We start from the raw sequence: 18251 nt of genomic DNA, 5'->3' as shown, positions 1-18251 counted from the left end.
CTAAAAATAAATAAATAAACAAGCTTTCTAACATATTCTCTCTGCAACTGGTGAAATCTGAGGGTGAGCCAGGCACCAAGGCTTTCTCTGTCATATACTCTATTTCAGACTCACCACTTTTATGTCCATTAGGGGTCTTTCCAAATGAATGTTAATTTAGCAACATGGGCACCCTAGATGGCGAGCCTAGAGTCACAGCAGTGTCTGGGGGCACTAACTCATCACCCACAGCTGAGGAGACACAAACATTCCATGTTGTTGTTTAGCCACCCAGAGATTTTTTTTCTTCTCCAAGTCTGTCATCATGCATGCAACCAGGCAAGGTATTTTAAGTTTATTTTGAAAGAACATGAAATCCTCAAGAATGTTGGTAAATGTGAGATATTTTTTCTTTAGCATAGTACTTAAACAATAGAGAGACCTTCAACCAGCTTTTTCTTCTGAACAATGTTCCGTGATCTCCCAATTTCTTAATTCATAACATGCATTCACTGCCACACTAGTGTGTAGTGAAAACAAGAGATATTCATATACACAACTGCTATGTTTGTTTTTAAAAATATTTTTCACTTTTATTTTATTATGCTTTGACTTGCAGCAGACGAAGATGTAGTTAGTGATTGTTACCATTCCCAACAGCAGTGTGGGTTTCTCACCCTAAATTATGTAACACTGAACTGCCAGAGAACTATGCAGGAGACCCTTGGTATTCACAGATTTAACACTCTAGGTTTTGAATATTTGCAATCGACCATGAAGGTTTGTGATGTGTTAATTGGCAGTTTTGCTGAGGTTCAAATTCGAATCACATGTACTTTGAAGCCAGTGTTAGGGAATGATTGAGGAGCTAGTGAGTTAGCCTCGGCAGCCACTCAGCGTCCCTCTCCAATCCGATTGTTTTGTTCTCTGCTCCTGACGTAGGCAATAATTCGGTGATTAAAAACTTGGTTTCTATGAAAAGAAAGAGTCATCATGTGAAAGAGAAAAATAAATAAATCTTCCAGAAATATTTGCTTGGTTAGGAAAGGTGATATGTTTTGGAAATACATATGTCTCAAAAACAACAACAAACAAAAAAGTGAGGAGCCAGTGCAAATATCTCCTTATTCATAGATTTGGAGATCTTTTTTATGTCTCAGGCTTTATCCATTGCAAATAACAAGGATTTCCAAACATGTAGTTTGGAGGGTCTGGATGAGAATTTCCTTGCTTTGATTCCGATACATTGAAATATGCCTGCTGAGTGCCAGCCTACCAGAGTTCTCTCTCACCTCCCATGAGGCTTTCGGTGATGTGGCTTTTGCTCCTGAAGGAGCCCACGCAGCCTGTGAGCAATGCTCTGTGGCCTTGAAGAGGTACAGTTTGGGAATGTGGAATCTTGGGTATGGGAAGCTCTCCCATCATTTGGCCTGAGGAGAATGGAGTCCCGCCTGACACTGCCTCTGAGCCTAGACTTCTGTGCATCAGCACTTACCAGACAGGGATGAGGTCAGAGGGCCCAAACAGCACTCTGCGTGTGACAAGTGTTCTCTGACACAGTGCAAAATAAGAAGAGAGTTTTGTGTAGTTTAAATGCATTTCATTTAAAGGGATATATGGCCCTGGCTGGCGTAGCTCAGTGGATTGAGCTCAGGCTGCGAACCAAAGTGTTGCCGGTTCAATTCCCAGCCAGGGTACATGCCTGGGTTGCAGACCATAACCCCCAGCAACCACACATTGATATTTCTCTCTCTCTCTCTATCTCCCTCCCTTCCCTCTCTAAAAATAAATAAATAAAATCTTAAAAAAATAAAACAAAATAAAGGAATATATGTGTAATTTATTAATATTTTTATATTAAAATACACTTAAATAAAATGATGGAGATTGTAGCTGGTAGGGTGTTTTTTTTTAATGTTTCTTACTTGACAAGATTAAAATTTAGGAACTTTATGACTTTTTTGTAAGACCTATCAAAAAATATTTTTTAAACTTTGCTTATCTAGGAACTCTCTTTGTAGTTCTAAGGTTCGGCTAGGGGGAAACTTCTCTAGAGAGCACACACTTTTGCTTCAGTTAGGAACAGACACAGTACGGCCTCTGGGCTTTTTGCACAAGAGCGTCAGAGTCCTCAGGTCACACCTGAACCCAGCTCTTCCGTGGCAGTGTGTTTCATTGCCGCTCGAGCTATCCAACCAGCTGTGTTTACATATCTTGAGCCATTCGAAGTAAGTGATCTTTGTTCTGATAACAATGGAGGGAGTTGTACTTCAGTTCATAAGCCACATCAGAAAAAAATTCATTCTTGGCCTCCATCCAAAAATGACAATTACAAAACTAAGATTAAATTGGTGATTTATTTTGTATCTTTTCCTTTTTTTAGTTGTAGTATTTCTGTTTTTGTAGGACACATACAGTACTTAAGGAATGCTGAGATTTACAAATTAAGGGAACTATTAGGCAATCACTTTTAAAAGCATATTAAAGATTTAAATATAGCAGTCAGGTTGAAGAGCAGATGGGCTGTCAGATAACAAAACTTGAGCTAACAAGATACTATTCTTGAAAACCTACATCTTTACCTGCTGTTTATTGCAGTGGAATGTCAACCTATCAGTTACTGCACTGTGGATCAGAAGGCAGCACTGTAGACGTGATCCCCAGGGAAGGCCTTTAAAGTTAGACTGACTTGATAAGGAGGAGAAGTGGATTTATATTACAAGAGAGTGTACGGTGGACATCAGAGTGTAAGCTCAACATCTAAATAAAACAGGTATGCCGAAAATCAAGAGGGTTACAAGAGTAATAGACTAGAGCCAACAAAATTTTGAGACTGGTTATACATATAACATAATTACATATGGCAAAATGAAGTACAGGCAGCCTCTGAATCTACCTATGTCCCATTAAGGGAATGTAAGTAAGAAAGACGTAAGTCAAATCTGATTTCCTCTTAGTAACAGCTATAATAGGGGATTATATGCCTCACCAAGAGGTATGCTGCCTAATGTTTTCTAGAGATCGTAAATAATCAACAACAAATGCTGTGTATACACAGTGTAATGCTTTCTGAAACAGATATAAACCAAAGTGGGGCGATCTTTCTGGTCCCAGTCTTAGAGACGAGCTCTGTCTAGACCGCAGTGCCTTGACTTGGATGGGGATGGGTGCTAGACACCTCTCCGAAGACGTGGCTGCTGTGTGCCAATGCCAAAGTCTCTGACCTGACAGGAAATAGAGGTTGTCCACTCTTCAGACAAGGCCCTGTGCCAGGCCCTGTGAGGATGCAACACTACATAGGGTAGAAAACATGTTCACCCTAGAAGAGTAAGAGTAAGAAGTCTTAATTAAAGAAATGTAAAAATAGGTATGACACAACAGTTTAAGTATTGTGTTGCCCCTTGAGGTTTCATATTCTGAGAGATTTCTTCAGTTTCCTTGTCATGAATTCTATTTTTGTAGGAAAAACATGGGTCTACATATTTCAAAAGAGAACTTTAAACAACTAAGGAAAGTTTAAAAATCCTGATACACCCTTGGGAGAAGAAATTTGCAAATATGGGCCCTCCAAAGAGAAACTGCCATCCTTGTTAGGCATTTGGATAATATGGAAGTAATGTGATCAGAGCAGATTCTCCTTGGAATTTTTAGAAATTTAGCTCTGTTTTGTAATCACTAGTATTTTATTTTAAAATCCTTTTTCAGTGTTGATAGATAAAAAATTTCTAAATTGTGAACGACCTTCAAAACATATACAGTTTTAAAAGCAGTCATACCTGAAGGGCTATTGAAACCTCTTTTTAAAAATAAAAAAAATGAAGAGGGCACGAAGAAGCTTTTGGAGGTGAGTGGTACGTATGTGGCATAGATCATGGTCATGGTTTCACAAGTGTTTGCACCTCCCCAAACTTACCGAGTTGTATGCGCCAAATTATGTACCACTTTCTGATTGTCAATCATACTGCAATGAAGTGCTTAAAAAAAAAGAAAAGAAAACTTCAAAAACAAGCTCTTCCATTCATGGGAATATTGAAGGGAGAAGGTGAATTATGTATGCCTGCCCTGAGAATTCTCAGAGGAAGAAAAAACATGTCATTTTTAGAAACATAATAGAAATGTTAACAAGAACCAAACTAGAAAACAAAGAAACTTAAATTGCATGATGGAGAGAAGAGTCCCACTATTACACTTCCAAATAAATCTGTGTTATCCACAGGCTTTTTGGTAACGAACACCTTCTCATAATTGTTTCCCTTGTCTTCAGTTGTAACAATACCAGGTGACACAAGTGACACTATATTGCTTTGTGAAGGCAGTGTAGAATAAAGACGATGTAGCACATGACTTTTTACAACCTCAAGTCCTTACAATAGTAGCTATCAGTTGTGAGGTACTTAGCCAGGCATTGTGTTAGCCTTGTGCCTGCTTTACTCATTTTATCTTCTAAACAACCCTGAAGTATGGCTTCTGTTACTGTCTCTTTTATAGACATGGAAGCTAAGATTTAGAGCACTTAAGTAACCATTGTCGTAGAATCTGGAGAGATTTGCACTCAGGTCTGTCTGAAAGCAGCTTTTGGTCAGCTGAACGCAATCTGTGTCTTGTTGCCCCTGCCAGAGGGATTCCAGATGTGGTAGGGACACCGCAGCCACAATTAGAGAGCCAAGGTAAGTCAGAAGGGGTGATGCTAGAATCAGAATGAGACTTACCCTGCTACCATTTTTTAAAGTGGGCCATTAAAATAATTAAAAGTAAATTAATAGGTAGTTAAGCCCTTATCATCATCAGTTGACTGATTTGGTTTTCTCTCTGTGTTCCAAGGCTGTCAGCACTCACGGGGAGTGACACAGTTGCTTCTCTCCTTGTTCACTCTGATGCTGACTCTGACATTAAGTGCGTCTCTCTTGCTTGCTTGTTCTCAAACTGCAGCTGGCTTTTTTCCACTACCTTCCCTAGGTGAGCAAGTTACTGGGCCCCTCCGGCTCCAATGCTTCAAATACAAAGCCCATCCCAAATGCAGCACAGCCCTTAAACAAAGGCTATTGTCAGTGGGTGATTTCAGGGCCACAGGTATGTGAAGAACCAATTGAAATCCCCTAGATTCTTAGAGTGGATCTTTGCAGGCAGCTACACGTTTTCCACACTGAAAGACTCACTGAAACAGCACCACAGGAGTGAGCCCACATGTGTGTTGGACTCACCACAGCCCATCACAGCATTGTCTGCAGTACCAGATGTCCAGTAAAAAGGGGTTAAAGCTTCAGATCACCTCAAAGCCTGTTTTGCCACCTCCTTGCAAAATGCCCTGGTGAGACAGTCCTTTGTGATTACCTCATTATTCATCACCTCCCAGCAGATACCAACGGGCTTGATTTGCTGGGCTAGAAATCCTTTTGGGTGTCATGTGTCAGCTAAACAGGCTTAGTTACAATAGAGCCTGATTAGTTTTCACCTTGGCCTCATAAAATGTGGCATATGTATTAGCATAATGGATTAGGAGGAAAAGAGCATTCACTATGAGAAGTGAGTAAGTGCAGTCCAGGGATTTGCACATTTGATCCTTGGATATTTGACTCACTCCAACTTTTCAAGATTTGATGGTTCCTTTTTTCCCCTAAAATAACTAGTTTCAGATTCTCGCTTTTTACTTTTATGCTCACATTCCCAAAGTACCACACAGAATTTATGATCTTCATTGCCTCACTCCAAGGCAAATTGTAACACCACAATCTGCTTTCCACTCTTAGGAAAAGGTCCTCAGTAGTTATATATGCACATGCCACCATCCTGAGAGTCCAGAGCACAATCAGAGGAGTCAGGATTCATTCTCAGTTGACTGACGCAGGATTTGCCCACAGCTGTAGAACTTTTCTCTGGCTAGAATACAGGATGGACACACTTCTGCTTCCAGTTCCATTCTGTTTTGTTAGCACTTCCTACATAAAAGCCACTTTATGAAGCACTATGAGAGGTACCAGATAGAGTTTTAATTCCTAATCTAGGAGTGTGAAGTCCACTAAATGATTAACAAGCACAAGAATCACTGACTATGAAATAGAGTAAAATTAGAATAAATGCTTGGAGTAAGACAAAAGAAAGAACTAATATTTGAGTGTTTCCAACATGCCCAAAACTGTGTCCTTATTGTCCATACTCACAGCTGCGTGAGTGATGGCTGTGCCACGGGGCATGTGATTGTCATCGAGCAGTGCTGGCACGTTGCAGACACAGGCTGAGGTCCCTACACACCTCCCAGGTTCTTCACAGCATGCTGGGTGCAGTATGTGTGTTTTCTCGTGTAATCCTCGTGCCAACCCAACAAGGTCCCCTTGTAGAGATAAGGAAATTTTGTCCAACTTAGTGTGGGAAGAGAGTTTAATTTGCGACATGCTGAGTCTCTGGTCCCAAGAAGACAGTTTCAGGTTCTAAGAGGCATCTGGTCGGCAGTCAAGAGCAAGAACCTGTGGACCAGGGTAGACTCTGGAGCTGAGTATCGTTTGCTGAGCAGCGTGCATTGCCATCTGTATGGAGGAGTAGTTGAAGTTGAAGACAGTCAATAATGTCCAAGTGAGAGAAGGAACAAGTCCAGGGACAGCTCCTTTTGAACACAGATGTTGGCGGGGATGGGTGGTACCAGAGGAAAAGGATGCACAGGAGGAGCCAGAAAAATAACAGCACAGGATGAAAAGTCAAACAGTGTAGTATGTAACTCCTTCCTTTTGTAATTTTCATCTTTTCTAGTATACTCTGAGCTTTCCAGGCTACAGCAGACTGGAAGCAAACCAGCAAACAGTGATAAACAATGTTGGCATCTGCTCTCTCACATCCATTGGCTAAATCATTGGTGTTTGTACTTTTCCTTCAGACTTCCAGGGTCAGTCATTTTCTTCTATTGGAAAAAATGATCCCAAAACACTGGGGCTTGAAATGATCACATTATTTGGTTGACTGATTTGCAGGTCAGGAGTCTGGGAAGGACTGCAGGGTGCTTCCCCTCTGGTCCATGCGGTCAGCTGGGGCAGCTGGAGCTAGATGATCCTTTCCAAGGTGTTTTGTTCACCCACATGGCGGGGGCGTCAGGGCTCCTTGGCATTTAATTCTCTCCATACAGAGCCTCATCCTCCAGGACCTGGGCTTTTCAGAGCTTGATGACTTCAAGGTAGTCACACTGCTTACTTGGCAGTCACACCATCAAGAGCAAGCATTTCAAAATAGAGGAAGTGGACGTTCTACTTGCATAAGCCCTGGGCCCCAAAACTGGCCCAGCATCACTTCTGCCATATTCTATGAGTCAAAATAGTCACAGAGCCTTGGCTCGTGTGGCTCAGGTGGGCGTCATCCTGGAAATTGAAAGGTCGCAGGTTCGATTGCCAGTCAGGAGGGCGCATGCCTAGGTTACAGGTTCGGTCCCTACATCGGGGCACAGACAAGAGGCAACCCGTCGAGGCTTCTCTCTCACATCTATGTTTCTCACCCTCTTTTTCTCCCTCCCTTCCCCTCTCTCTAAAATCAGTAAAAATGCTCTCAAGTGAGGATAAAAAAAATAGTCACAGAGCCCACACAGAGTTAAAGAGAAGGGACAAACGCCCTCCTACTCACATAGTTCCAGAAGTCTGCACAGAGGGTCACAATGTGCCCAAGCAAGACAGTCAGTTACCTTGTGGTCCCAGGTTCCTCCTCCAGGTTCAGATCCCCTGGGCAGGAGGGCTTGTCCAACCATGGAAGCCGTAGGGTTGCCTTGTCACAGACCCTGCTAGGGGTCCTGCCATACAAGCAACACTTTAGGAGCATTCTCCCCTCCTTACTGTAAACTCCATGGTCACTGTTGGAGCTCTAAACACAAGTCATGCTGGGTTCTGTATGTGTGTGTGTGTGTGGAGTGTGAGTCTGGAGTCCCTTTTGTTACTATTACCTTGGTCTCCAAGCAATGCACCTTATGCTTTGGTGTGTCATAAAGACTGCATGTGAAAACCACACTTCCTGGACTCACATTTATTCTCCATTGTTACTGTTTTAATAGGAGGCTCTAGCACCCAAACCCAGTTGCTACTGGGGGCTGGGCCACAGAGGCAATCTCAGTGACCCAGGGCTGGGACATTGTTATCAGACCAAGGGAATGTCCCCAGAAGGCTCTGCCTCTGGGATGCATTTCGTCCTGGGTGGATACACGGTGTCTATGGTAATGGACTTGATGGGGCTGCTTCTTCTGGTCTACTCAGTATGCCCCACTGTGTCTAGCTCCTATGTGAGCACCATGTTGAAACAAGCAGAGACCCCACTGCAACAGTGAACATCTGTTTCAAGCTTACCACCCCCACTCAAACACCCGAGACTGGCCAGCGAGCATTTCTCCCCCAGCACAAGCAGCTCAAGGTTCTTCCTGGTGTCACCTCCAGTGGCAGAGTGACTAAGTGACACATAGTTCTCATTGAAAGCACTCTTCACCTCAGTAATTAATCAGCTATTTGTTAATAGTGTAATATCCTCTTCCTCCCCAATGGATGGTAAACTCCACAGGGATGGGGAAAAAGTCCTGTGATTCACCCCAGTGTTTCTAGCACCACCCAGCACAGCTTAGCAACACTCGAAGTATTTGTTACATGAACAAAAGAGAGGATGGATGACAAACAAACGAATGTGCTCTCTAAATCCTCCCAGAGAAACATCCAGGTCTGGGCCTCAATGGCACTCATTCAAATCCCACACCAGAATCAGCATGTCTATTTTTTTACTTGATATTCAGAAGTCTATATTGAATATAATGTAATTAGCATGTTGCACTAGTTTTATAAAATTGCAATGCTAATTTTTTTTTAATTCCAAGACCTAGTTTCTTTGCTTTCCATGGTTTAACAGACTTTTCTGAAGCTTGAGGAAGATAATTACGACACGATGTTCACCTTCTTACGGTGGCTGCAGGCTGGTGCATCCACATAACTACCAGCATTTATGTAATTTAGGTAATGGGTTTGTTTTTGCTAATCATCTGAATAACTCTATTGGATTAATTCAATGGCATGTTCTTAAACTCTACTTTATGCTACAGAGATATATAATAATGCTAACATTTATTGAGGGCGTCCTAGGCACCAAGCACAGGTGTAAGCTCTTTACAAACATTATCTCGACCCAAAGAGACTGGCATAGTGCCCCATTTTACAGATGAAGAAACTAAAACTCAGAGGGATCCATGTCTAAGGTTACAAAACAACTAAGTAGTCAGGCTAGTACTTAAATTAAGATTTAATTCCAAATTTAAATGCTTGATGGCCTCTTTATACTGGAATTGAATACAAGTTATAATTTCAAGCTCAGGTAAATTTCCAATATTCAGGCAAGTCTGAGTGTCGAAATACCCATGATTCTTCTGTTACACACTGGTTTCACATTCTTTCTGTCTATATGCCTTTGGACAAGTCTCCTCACTGCCTCTCCCAGGAGGAAACACAGTTTCCACCGAGGCGGGGCCCGGAGAGCAGATCTCAATGAAAGACAGACAGCGCTCGAACATAGGGCTGCCTCTCCCCTCTTGATGCCACTGTTACTGAGCTCAGTTTTCTCATATGGAAAAAATAAAATTAAGAAAATCTATTTCAGCCCTGGCTGGTGCGGCTTAGTGGATTGAGTGCAGGCCTGTGAACCAAAGAGATGCTAGTTCAATTCCCAGTCAGGGCACATGCCTGGGTTGTGGGCCAGGTCCCCAGCAGGGGGCACACAACAGGCAACTATACACTGATGTTCCTCTTCCTCTCTTTCTCCTTTCCCCTCTGGCTAAAAATAAATAAATTAAGACACAAGAAAATCTATTTCAGGGTTATCATAGTGCATATCATAATGTGACATAATGTATATAAAATAACTAACTCAGTACCTAAGATGTCATAAGCATCCCAATATGAATTGGCACTGATAGGATTATTGTTACTGCTGACGTTTTTGAATACATGACAGGTGCATTCCGCATGGTCGCTGGAGGGAAGAGCAGCTCCGTTCTACAAGAGCACTTCCTAGCTTAGGTGGTGTTGCCTTAACTAAGTTTATCACTACATGATACCTTTTTACATGTGCAAATACAGCTCATATTATTGAAAGCTACATAGAATTTCTCATGGCTTCCCATATTTTGAAAGATTTTGACACTATAAAAGGGAGAAGATTTGAGCTATACATTTCCTCCTCTCTTGTCTATAGCCCACTTTTAAGCAATAATATAAACAGACCCCTGGAAGGAAGAAGGAAAAAAGAACAAAAACTAAAATTGATCGCAGTTATTATTATACATGATGAATAATATTATACATGATGGCACCTAATTCCAAGAGTTCACTATGTCCTTGAAGTCACCCAGTCTGTTATGCATTGATTTGCTTATCTTTATAGTTGTTTGATAGTTTGATCAGAGTTTACTAAACACTGTAATAGTTCTCATTTTTATGTATTATCTTTTATTCTCCCAGACTGATCCCATATTAATTCTTAAAACGTCTCTCAGCAAATATAATGTCGAGGGACCAGAATAGTGATTCACAAACTGAGCTCTCAAGCTGGCTCTTTCCCAGCTTGCTGTGTGGCCTATGAAAAGTCAGTTACAATGATTGGTTTACTTATGTGCAGAATGCATCTTATGCTCCTTCATGAAAACTTGTGTCAATTAACTTATTTTCAGTAACTGTTGCAAATTATTTTAAAATGCTCATCAATAAGCTCTGCATCTTGATTAGGTCAGCTTTAAAATGAGCCAACTCTATAGAGAGAGGTCCATATTTTCCTGGTTTGCATCTTTTGAGCGAGAGGAGCATAGTTGCTGTTCCTTCCAGGAAGCTGTCTGAAGTGAGTGCTATCGCAAAGACATGTCTGGCAACGAGCAGGACACTAATGTGATGAGTGCTCAAGGGGAGAAAAGGAAAGGACAAGGGAGAGCAGTGAAATCACACCCCATGGGCTGGCTGTGCCAACCTAAGCAAGAGAAAAATGCTTCAAGGTTTCTGTTTGGATGCACAAATTGAATGGCGATGTGGCACGCATAACTTTTCAGAAGATGATGGCGAGGGCCTGAGCTGAGCCCCACAAAGGCTCAAGATGAAAGGGAAGAGGAGCATCTCTGTGGCTATAATTAGAGAGATGCCTCTATGCCTGGTCTAGACATCCACTTGGTTTTCGAGGAACAGGCTCTGCAGTCTCTAAGAATCTGCCAAGTATCTTGGGCAAGAATGAAAAATAACAGTGAGGCAGAAACCATTTGATACCCTTTTCTTTGCATTTTCCTTTCTTTCTCCTCTTTCCCTCTTGTTCTTTCTTTTTTCCTCCCTTTCTCTTCTCCTGTGATCATCTTTCCTCCTTTCCTCTTGCCCTCTCCCTTTCGGATGGAGCCAGGCAGTCTTCTGAAGAGGATTCTAGACACACACTGTAGCGTTCCCTGTCTACTGTTGGCTATGGACATGAGTGTGGGAGCTAGATGGGAGGTGAAAACATCTTTTATAACTATGTGTGAGGCAGCTCTTTGCTCTTGGACCTTTCTGACTAAGACATTCCCTTTAGCACAGAAAAATCTCCAGTATTTACAATCTGGATGTGCTAGTGTGGAGCTGGTGGTTTCTTCCCTGTGACAGACCGGGAATGGTTCTTAGTTTTGTGTTTAATTTTAAATTTTCATTCCTACTACATTTTAAAGGCCTTGGTTCATAGGGACCAAGCTTCTCCTTGCCTCTATAAGACATGCAATGAAAAAAAATTGTCACATCTCTTCTCCAGATGTTATCATCTACCAGGGCTTCATAAATCAACATGGTAATAATGTCAAGTAATTATTTAGTCATGACTGGTAAAATGTGACCTGGGTTGGCTTTTCCATGGCCTGTGACACTGTAGAACACGGTAGTGCAGAGGCTCCGTCACAGGGGAGGCAGCCCTTCTACCCCTGGAACTAGAGTGTCCGTGTCTCTCAGACACAAGTCCTCGGTGAGCTGCCAGCAGCCCAGGTTCCCTCCTCACTTCCCCAAAGAGAAAGCATGCATGGGAAGGTGTATGCTGAATCATTGAATGGATGACATAAGGAAAAAATTGCCCAGGGACTTAATATTTTACTTTTGTAATTGCTTTTGTCATTATCATCTGGAGATGAGAGCTCTGTGCTGTGAGGGGGAAGTGGGTGGTCTCTTTCTGCCCCCATGAACTGAGTTATTCCGAGGCCCTGCCCTTTCTCTGCCAGACACAAATGAGGTCATCTTAGGCCAAACAGCAATGAAAGAATGCGGGCTCTGAGGGCTCACTCATCACCAAGGGATTGTGTCAGCCACACAACAGGTTTACAGCCTGTCTGTGGAGATTTTGTCAAATCAAGGAGTTCAAAGATGAGAATAAGCATTTCCATGTCAGCACAATAATCTGTCCATCTAAGAACTTTGAAAGGGAGATGGTGTTTACAGGGAGAGGAACTCCTAGGTTTCCGAGAAGGAACTAGGTATGCATTTAAAATTGTTCCCTAGATTCAGATGGCAACTTCACTTTCACACAACATAGGTTCAATGTAGGAAGGGTGCCCACTCAAAAGAGCATTCTCAGAATAAAAGAAAACATTTCTGAAGGGCTATGTAAGGTAGGCCTGCTGGGGCAGGTTTCCACTCAAAGTGCTCTTTGCAGGGTTAAAAAAAAAAAAAAAACACCTTTCAGGAGCTGCTCACCAGGGGCAGAAGGTCACTGATGAAATGCTGCACCCTGAGTCCTCTCTGGGTACAGGCAATGTTGGTGCTCAGGTGCCATCTCGGAGCCAAGACTGAGCACAAGATGATAATGAAAATGTCTACACAGAGCTGCATGATTTGCCCAAACTTCTCCTGAGCCTCCTATGATGTGAACAGTGCATGCTCCAGAAGCCGAGCTAAATCAGCCCTTAATGAAGTTCATTTGTCCTCCATGTAACTCGGTCTTGGTTGTTAGCTTAGATGCTTCTACTCACGGCTGTTGTCTTCGGGACCATTTCAACTTTTAGCAAGATCAGAGAATTAGGTTCCCACACTGCCTCTCAATATGTATGTAGTTCTCATGCCAGAAGAGAATTTCAGGCCCTCGTGAGCCTTGGAAAAACTGAGATTATTTCTCTTCTCCACTGAAAGTGCAGATGGGAGTTTCTGCTGGTTTTCCCCCATCTGAGCTAACCAAACCCAGGTTGATGAACTTCATGGGAGAAACCTAGAACCTCCTTTGCCTTTTGACCTGGCTAACCCAGGAGAAAGGAAAACTCATCTTTCTGCTTGAGCAGTTTTGCCTTCAACACAAAGCCTTTCCAGAATTTCCAGACATGCCCAGAGACCTGACATAATTGGCTGCATTGGAGACATCTAAAGTACAAACATCAGGAACACTACACCCATCTCCTAGGCTGTGCCCTGTGCTGGGGCCAAGTGTTCAGATTCATCTTGACTAGACCTGCCTGCCCTGGAGTGAGGTTTATACACACAGCTAACTAACTGCTCCCTCAATGGGCCACTTAAAGCCCTAGCAGTAATGTTAAAAGCCACACAAGTAATCACAGAGGCCACAAATTCACTTCTCCAGCAAAAAAAATACTGCAAGAGAGGAATTGGGCATTAAGCTGAAGTTAGTCACCAGTGTAACCTCCCCTTCATGCAGGCTTTCTGGTCTGAGCCACCAAGACCTCGCTGTTCTCTGAGTGGCAGTGGTGTGTGGGACTCCAAGCATGTGCACTTTTCTGCTACTTACTGGAAGAGGCAAAGCCTGTTCATTCAAGTATCTGTCCCTACCACTTTGCGGTGAGGACCTAGCCCTCTCCTCGGGAGGAGGGTGTGCCTCATGCTGTGCATGGTGACAAATGCTTATTCCAATCATGTCACCACCATTATGACACTCAGAGAGGTTAACAAGTTGGTTTGAAGGCAAAGAACCTTTGGACTGCAGAATATTTTGCTTTTGTTCACAAAGCAGAAATTGTAACAAATGCTAGTGGTGACTTCGGCATCAAAAGGTATATAGAATTAATACCAGCCCATTTCTGGAGGTCATGCCATCAAATTTTGACTGTAAGCAAAATCAAAAAACCATGTGCATTCTCACAGATGTTGAGATCAGCTTTAAAACATGTAGTGCATACACAAAAGAATGAAGTAGATCTTTAGTGGGCTAATATGAAAGATGCCAAAATATATTAGGTACAAAGGCAAGTTATAGACCAATATGTATAGTATGATTCCTGTTATGTTTCAAAATTTTATCTGTATGTTCATATGTTTTATATATATGTGTGTGTGTGTGTGTGTGTGTGTGTGTGTGTGTATAAATTTTTTAAAATCTCCAGAAGAAAATGAATGGTCAAAGTGTGGTCCACCATAAGTATAGAAATTGAGACTGTTAAAAGTGTTATGGCACTTCAATATTGCCACTACATCCACGTGTGTGCTGTGTTGAACTTGAAATACTTTTAATGAGTTAGTATTTTGTATGCCTTTGTTGGGAACCGCCCTGACTGGTATCAGAAGCTGAAACCCCCGCCTAGCTAAGGCTAAGGGAACGCCCTTGGAACCGTAAGCCGGCAAGGAGACAAAAGCTTATCTCCCTGGCAGGAATGCTGCTTCTGCTGCTGAACCCCAAAAAGCTTGGTCGGTTAGCCAAAGACGGGTAAGATTCCCCACAGGGGGGAACAACCCAAGCCAGGCACGATCACTTTTGGGAGGCCCCCCAAAAGAAGGACTTGGGGGGCTGCAGCAAAAGGGGGTGATGAACCCCCTCACTCCTTGGCTTTGACAAAGTCTGAGTTCTCAGCGTCCGGAAGAAAATCTCCTTATCTCTCGGTGGCCTTAGTTCCCGTGCTCCACCTAAGCCTGAAACAATGACAGGGTAGTACAGCTCCGTACTGGGAAGTGCGGATTTCCCCAGGGTGATCAGGCCTAAGAAAGAACATGTAAATTACTGTGAAACCTTCTTTGTTTGGAATGCTCTCAGTTGAATGAGAAGGGTCTTAGGAGGAAGCTAGTTTGTTCCTCAGCCTTACAGCTCTTTGACCCCCCAACTCAATAGACGGGCAGAGTTCTTTGTTTTCTATAGTTCCTTACTTCCCCTGGTGAGTGCTGTACTTTACCTGAATTATTATGCAGGATGAGCCTAATAAAAGCAGGTATGGACGGTAAATCAGGGCGCTCCTCACTAGAAGGGGTGGCCATTTCGTCCCTACTTCTCCACAGAAACTAGTTTGTCTCTGTGCATGTTTTTTCTCGCGTGTTTATCGTCAAGCCATCCACAGCGTTCCGTGGTCACTGCTGGCCAGTGACCCACGCGCAACATGCCTTTGTGTGCTTTTTGCAATTGTGCTAGAATTCATTTTTATAGTATTTTACAAAAGTATTGGTCCATGAAAATTGGAAATAAAAAATTATTCTTTTACCACAGAACATTTGAGAAGCACTGTTCTAGGAACATGAGCAAATGATTCTATTTATACTTTTAGTTCATCCTTTTCATCCTTATATATTGTTGGAATTTTACCTTGAATATGTATGACTTTTATGATTAAACATTTGGAAGTGTTTAAATTTGGCTCTAAGAAATCATACCAGGTTAATGGTTTTATCTAGACAGCCTTCCTTGACACACTGTCCTAAAGCCCAATCACAGCATCTCTTGAGCCTTCCTCATGCTCAGAAATTGCCCAAGCTTCAAAAAGAAACACTTCTTTGGGAAGAAGGCCAAAGGGTTCCTAGAGAAATGGGAAGGCAGTGACCAATCCAGAAAGACTGCCCATTTTGCAAAAGAAGTTTTCCACATCCTTAAACACAGCTGGGGTGAGATCTTCTCTCACAGATGAGAGCACTAGGCTCAGCTCTCATTAAAATCTCCTCACTGGATTACAGATCCAGAAACCCTCAGGGAGCCTTGTGAACCACGTAAGTTTCTCGCTTTGCATCTTCAGTTATATGTCTTTGATTCAGCTGACAGATATGAAGCCTCGTGCATAGCCAGGCAATCCCCTGGTGTGCGAGGCAGGCGGCAGAGCACCTCTTCCAGCCCATCTGGCAACAGCTTCCAATCACTCAGAACCTTTCTTCTCTGTCCACCTTCCCTCAGCCCCCACCCCTCCATTCCTCCCCCAGGCTCTGGCATGGATTGGATGGACACACCCACTTTCTCTCAAGCCCCTGTTCCCTTTGGAGGGACTCCCAATGCAAATGGGAAAGGTGTACCAATGTGAAGGGCCACCTCTTTTATTACGGGATGGCACAACCCCAGCATTCCATCAAGCTTTTCAGTATAGAAATCAGGCCAAATTCTGGCTCGTTCTCAAGCCATGGCTGCCAGGACCATATAGAGAAACATCTGGCTGGATAGTTGGAAGCGCTTGGCTCAGCCGTGCAGGAAATCCACTTTCAGCCCTGAATCCCAGGCTCTCATTTGTCACTGTGGTAGGGATGCCAGGCCCTTACACATAATTCATCTGGTCTCCAGGGGAAGAGCCTCTGAGGCCGTCACCAGGAATGTCAGCTGGTGGCGCCATAGGATGTTTCCAAGCCCCATGGGAGTGTGGGTCCCAAGGGATCAGTTACTGTCACCACAGGACACTGACAGAGATGGAGGGGAAAACCACCATGTTTGTGAGCATGTCTGTACATGTGCGTGTATGTGGTTCATGGGTTGTTCTACATGCAGAATGCCCACTTTCTGAATGCAGTGTTAGTTTTTCAGGGCGGGTGGTAATGGAATTCTTCTCAGGTAGCACACTATTGCTTTCTTTGGTGAATAAGAAACCTCCATGCCTATGGCTGGATGAAAACCCTTCCATGTAAGATTTTCTAAAACATAGTCAGATGGCAGATTTGTCTCCATTCATTATCATTTCATACAAATGGGGGTACTGTGTGGGTCACAGTTTTTCAAAGGTCAAGACTAAATGGAATTCTCTTTTTTAATTTCCTTTTTTCTCTTTAGTTTAGAATTGTAGACAGCAATTTATATCAATTAAAATTTTTTTATTTTTCTACACTATTTCCCCAACCCTTACAGTTTTCATCTTAAATACCAATTTTAAAGTTATGATTATTGAGTATGCATGGGTCTTTTGTTTGTTTGTTTCCTCACCCCCAAGTTCACCTGAAAAATTATTCCTGCTTTTCCACACATTCTGCTATGGGTAGTAAGAATTTTTCTCTGAAAATTCTTGAGTTCTGTAGGAAGGCATACAAAAAAATTAGAGTTTATAATACCTTTGCTATTAAATTTAATTTTTCCTCATATTATAATTTCTCCCCTTTTCCCTTTTTTGTGCACTCTCTCTCCTATTTTATGCCATCCATGAAAATATTCTATGGTGTGGGGCCCTGGACAGACCGTGGTTTCAGATCAGAGAGGCCTGGGCTTCAGCCCCATCTCCAGTACTTCTATGTCAGTGTGCAGAAGTTACTTGGTTTCTGCATCTTGGTTTCTGTAAATAAAGATGACATAGGTTATGTATATTAAACAACCTTCCTTAAACCTTATCTCTTTCCCTTTTAATGTACTTGGGGCATATTTATTCTTACCCATCTCTCTTTCCTTCTATTATGGCTTTAAGGAGATAGAAGAGTGGTAGGTTTACAACAATGGGCACATGGGTGAAACAAAGCTAAATTTGTCTTTGGCCACACAGATAGAAATTTAACATTTAGAACAAGTAGGTAATAGTTTTGCTCAACCACGCCTCTGTCAGCCCACACTAAATGCGGATTTTTGTCCAGGGACTCCAAGGTAGATTAATGAGGGGTCTGGGATTCTGTTATAAGAAAAGAAGCATCATAGTGCCCAATAATCATCTTCAAATGTTTTGTAGTTTCTTAAGAGGGATGGAATTATACTTTTTTATATGGCCTGATATATTAGTCAAAGTTCTCCAGAGAAACGGAACCAATAAGATGTATGGATGGATGTATGGATGGATGGACAGGCAGATGGACAGATGGATGAATAGATAGATAAGGTATTAGCTCATGAGATTATGGAGGCTGGCAAATTCAAACTTTGCAGAGGTGATGTTCCACTCCAAGTCCAAAGACTGGAACCAACAAGAGCTGATATCTCAGTCTGAAGGCCATCAAGTAGAATTCTCTCTTATATGGGAGCAGATCACCTTTTGTTCTATTCAGGCCTTCAGGTACTTGGATGATGCCCTCCCATGTCATGGAGGACAATCAGCTTTACTCAGTCTACTGATATAAATGTTAATCTTATCCAGAAAACACCCTCAGAGAAACACCAGGCTAATGTTTGACCAAATTGGTGGCTCAGTCAGATTG

General features: G+C 42.5%; 1 protein-coding gene across 1 annotated transcript in view; it reads left to right on the top strand.

Annotated features, from left to right (window-relative positions):
* Positions 1-18251, top strand: part of SLC25A21 (solute carrier family 25 member 21) — a 485006-nt gene that overhangs the window by 396425 nt on the left and 70330 nt on the right. The gene's annotated exons all lie outside the window — the stretch shown is intronic.

This window comes from Phyllostomus hastatus, unplaced genomic scaffold, assembly GCF_019186645.2.
Source record: "Phyllostomus hastatus isolate PE091 unplaced genomic scaffold, TTU_PhHast_1.1 phas_contig_62, whole genome shotgun sequence".
In the NCBI taxonomy this organism is placed as follows: Eukaryota; Metazoa; Chordata; class Mammalia; order Chiroptera; family Phyllostomidae; genus Phyllostomus; species Phyllostomus hastatus.
The sequence above is the reverse complement of the archived record's forward strand: the minus strand, read 5'-3'. Positions and strand labels throughout refer to the sequence as shown.